Raw genomic sequence first — 5,000 nt, 5'->3', positions numbered from 1 at the left:
GGCAGAGGAGAGAGAGTATGAGGTAATAAGGAAGAGGAGAGAAGGAGGGAGAAAAGGAAGGAAGGAGAGAAGGAAGGAGAGAAGGAGGGATAGATGAAGAGGTGGGAATGAGGAAAAGAAGGAAGCGAAGGAGGGAGAGAAGGAGGCAAGGAAGTAGGGAGATGAGAGAGAGGGAGAGGAGAGAAAGGATAAAGGGAAAAAAGGGAAGGAAAGGGACAGAATGAGGAAAGGAAAGAAGGGAAGAAGGAAAGAAAAAAACAGAGAAGAGAATGAAGAAAAGGAGAGAGAGAGAAAAGACGGGAAGTGGGGAGAGAAAGAAGGAAAGGAGAGAGAAAGAAAGGAGAGAAGGAAAGGGAGAAAGAAGGGAAAAAGGAAAGTAGAAAAAGAAGGGAAGAAAGGAGAGGAAGGAAAAGAAGGAGGAAGGGGGAGAGGAGGAGGGAAAGGAGGGAGGAAAGGAGGGAAGGAGGGAAATGTGGAGTTATTTTGGAGGTAAAAAAGAAGGGCAAACACGAGTCGCTCTCTCTCTCTCTCTCTCTCTCTCTCTCTCTCTCTCTCTCTCTCTCTCTCTCTCTCTCTCTCTCTCTCTCTCTCTCTCTCTCATATACACTAATATGTACGAGCACAAATCAATTTATTCTGCTTCCCTTCCTTCCTTCCTTCATCTCTCCTCCCTTTCTTCCTTCATTCATTTATTCGTACGCTTTAATTCTCTCTCTCTCTCTCTCTCTCTCTCTCTCTCTCTCTCTCTCTCTCTCTCTCTCTCTCTCTCTCTCTCTCTCTCTCTCTCTCTCTCCTTTTCTCATCCTAACTGCCTTCCCTTCTTCGTTCCTTCATCTCCTTCTTTCCTTCTTCTCTCCTGATTTCCTAACTTTCTTTCTCCTCCTCTTTTCACTCTTCGTCTTTTATTTTTGTTGTTTGTCTTCTTCCATGTCCTCCACATCTTTCTGAACTTGCGTCTTTCCTCTCTCTCTTCTCCTTTTCTTCTCTCCTTCTTCCTTTTCTCTCTTGTTTTCTCCGTTTCATTCCATCTTTACTTTTCTTTTACCTTTACTTTCTTCCCCTTGATTTTTCCCTTCCCTTTCTTCCTTTCATTCTACTCTCCCCTTTTCGCATTCACTTTTCCCCTTTCCTCTCCTCCCTTCCTCTTCCCCTCCTTTTTTCTCTCTTTCCCTCCCCTCCTGTCCGTCCTCCAATCTCCTTTTATTCTTTCTCTTCCTCCTTTCTTTACATTTACTCTTGGCTTTCTGCATTAATCTTTCCCTTTCTTTTTTTCATTTCCTTCCTTCCCTTCCTTTCCTCTTTTCTGTTTTTATCCTTATTTATTCACCTTTCCTCCTTTTCTTCTTTCCCTTCCACTTTATCTACTCCCTATTTTCTTTCTTTCTCTTCGTTCTTTCCTTATTCCGACTGTCAGCCAAACACATTCACCTTTACTCCTATCCCTTTCCTTCTCTTTCCTTTCACTTCTCGTTACTTTCCTCCCTTTCTGTCTCTATTTTATATCTTCCCCTAGCTCTTTACTCTATTCATTTCATTCTTGGATTCCTTTTTTCCCTTCCCTCCATCTTCCCTTCCCTTCCCTTTCTTTTCCTTCTCTTTCCTCCTTTCCTTTTTATCTCCCTTTTCCGATTTTACTTTCTTCATTTCCCTTTTACTTTTCTTCTTTCCTTATCCCTGTTTCTTTCCTTTCTTTCCCTTCACTTCAGTCACCTTTTCATCCCTTCACTTTCTTCCCGTTCTTTCCCTTCACTCTTTGTTGTTTTTGCTCTATCCAATTCGCATTTACCTCTCCCCATTCCTGCCTCCCTCTCCTTTAATTCCTTCCCTTCAATTCCCTTTCCTTCTCTTTCTTTCACTTTCTCCCAGTCCTTTCTCTCTATTTCTCTTTTTTACTCTTTCCAGTCCACGTTTACCTCTACCCTTTCCTGCTCACCTTCCTTCCCCTTCCCCTTCCCTTCCTTTCCCTTCGCTTCGCCAGGTGTGTTCCCTTCATTAACAGGCAGGTAGTGAGTTCGATGGTGACGCGGGCCAGGTAAACACTACTTTTGCCACCGCACACAGAGACCCCGTGTGTGTGTGTGTGTGTGTGTGTGTGTGTGTGTGTGTGTGTGTGTGTGTGTTGGTTATCCATTTCATACATTAATGATATACAACAAACATACAAGTCAAATAAATACAAATGTAACTATACGCTTATAAATTCTTTGCCTCAAGAAAATACCATAGAAAAAATATTACTACCTACAATAAATTCACACACACACACACACACAAAAAATAATAATAATAAATAAATCAAACAAAACTGAGACAATAGCATAATAATAATAATAATAATAATAATAAAAATCCTTAACACATACTTTTCAACCTTTAAGGAAACAAGTAGACGTATTTAGCTACTTCAACTCTTCATTAAAATTAACAGAAAAGACACTTGATATAAGAGAAATGACACCCAGGAGACAGATACAAAAGGAAAAAAAGAGCTGGAACGTGGAGAAATAGTGACAGTAAATAAAGGAGAGGTAAGGATGAAAATGATATCAAACAGCAAGAGAGGTAAGATAATTATAATAAATAGTAAAGCAGGCAGTAAGAATGAACAAACCAAGAGATATATGTATTATAATAGAAAGATCTTCAGCCAAGACAGATAATATATACAAGAATCTGACACGAGGTTAGGCTATAGGAAATAATGAAGCAAACTGAGGAAATAAATAAATGGAGAGATGTAATCATTATAATAAAAAAAACACTAAAGACAAGATAAGACCTGATGGGGTCCCTCCTATCGTTCTCCGAAACTGTGCCTCCGTGCTTACACCTTGCTTAGTCAAACTCTTTCAACTCTGTCTGTCAACATCTACCTTTCCTTCTTGCTGGAAGTTTGTCTACATTCAGCCTGTTCCTAAAAAGGGTGACCGTTCTAATCCCTCAAACTACCGTCCTATTGTTTTATATTCCTGCTTCTCTAAAGTTTTTTAATCTATCCTCAACAAGAAAATTTTTAAACATGTATCACTTCACAACCTTCTACCTGAACACCAGTATGGATTCCGTCGATGCCGCTCTACTAGTGATCTTTTGGTTTTCCTTACTGAGTCTTGGTCATCCTCTTTTAGGGATTTTGGTGAAACTTTTGCTGTTGCTGTAGACATACCTAAAGCTTTTGATACAGTCTGGAACAAAGCTTTGATTTCCAAATCAGCCTCCTACGGCTTCTATCCTTCTCTCTGTAACTTCATTTCAAGTTTTCTTTCTGATCGTTCTATTGCTGCTGTGGAAGACGGCCACTGTTCTACTAAACAGTGGTGTTCCTGAGGGTTGGGGAAGAGCAAACTTAGTATTGTTCAACGCCTCAAAAACTCAGTTTCTCAATCTATCAGTTAGACACAACCTTCCAGACAACTATTTCCTCTTCTTCAATGACACTCAACTGTCCCCCTCTTCTACACTGAACATCCTTGGTCTGTCCTTTACTTATAACCTAAACTGGAAGCTTCACATCTCATCTCTAGCTAAAACATCTTCTGTGAAGTTAGGCGTTCTGAGTTATCGCCGCCAGTATTTCTCCCTCCCTCCTCATCCCCAGCTACTAACTCTGTCCAGAGGCCTTATCCGTCCATGTATGGAGTATGCTTCACATATATGGGGAGGTTCGCTGATGCCGCTATTTTAGACAGGGTGAAATCGAAAGCTTTTTGCCTTATCAATTCCTTTCTCTAACTGACTGTCTTCAGCCTCTTTCTCATCGCCTCCCCTCCTTCCGCCGTCTCGCTACACAAGACTCTTCTTTCTTTCATCCCTATTCTGTCCACCCCCTTAATGCAGGAGTTAACCAGTATTCTCAATCATTCATCCCTTTCTCCGGTAAACTCTGGAGCTCCCTGCCTGCTTCTGTATTTCCACTTTCCTATGTCTTCAACCCTTTCAAGAGGGGAGGTTTCAAGACACTTATCCTTCAACTTTCGATGATTCTCTTGACATCTCTTTTGGGACTAGCATCTCACTGGGATTCTTTTTTCTCGTGTGTGTTTCCTTTGGCCAGTGACACTCTTACATAAAAAAAAAAAAAAACATATACGAGAATCTGGCATGAGGTTAGGTTAGATAAGGCAGGCATTAACAATAAACAGTAAAGCAAACTGAGAAAATAAATAAACGAAGAAATCTAATTATTATAGTAAAAAGATGTAAAGGCCAGACAGACAATGTATACGACAATCTGGCACAAGGTTTTGTTTCTTACCTTGTTGTGACATACAACTCTGTCTTAAGCCATCCTCAGAAGCTCCTGCAGGGGAAAAAAGACATCATTAGCATCCATTCTCTCTCTCTCTCTCTCTCTCTCTCTCTCTCTCTCTCTCTCTCTCTCTCTCTCTCTCTCTCTCTCTCTCTCTCTCTCTCTCTCTTTTACTCTCTTTTACTCTCCCTTTTACTTTTTTTTTTAATTGATTTATTTGTTTCTTCCATCACTATTTCTTTCTTTATTCCATCATCTCACTTTCTATATTTTCTTTACTTCCTTTTCTTTCCGCCTTCTTTCCGTTCTTTCTTTCCTCCTTCCTTCCTTTCTTCGTTCTTACTTTACAATTACATACACACAAAAACACTTTACTCTCTCTCTCTCTCTCTCTCTCTCTCTCTCTCTCTCTCTCTCTCTCTCTCTCTCTCTCTCTCTCTCTCTCTCTCTCTCTCTCTGTTCAAATCACTGCCGGTTCAAAGGGGATTTAATTAATTTCGCCGAAAATGAATGGTTTGAAAAAAAAATAAAATCAATTGAGGTCCAGCAAAGGTTTGTGTGTGTGTGTGTGTGTGTGTGTGTGTGTGTGTGTGTGTGTGTGTGTATGTGTGTTGGTACGCCATTTATTGCATGGAGTTTGTGACTGACATCTGCGAATGTTGTGCATATGCATGTATGTATGTATGTATGTATGTATGTATGTAAGTATGTATGTGCTACATGTATGTATGTATGTATGTATGCAATCCAA

The sequence above is a fragment of the Scylla paramamosain genome, unplaced genomic scaffold, assembly GCF_035594125.1.
Source record: "Scylla paramamosain isolate STU-SP2022 unplaced genomic scaffold, ASM3559412v1 Contig14, whole genome shotgun sequence".
In the NCBI taxonomy this organism is placed as follows: Eukaryota; Metazoa; Arthropoda; class Malacostraca; order Decapoda; family Portunidae; genus Scylla; species Scylla paramamosain.
The sequence above is the reverse complement of the archived record's forward strand: the minus strand, read 5'-3'. Positions refer to the sequence as shown.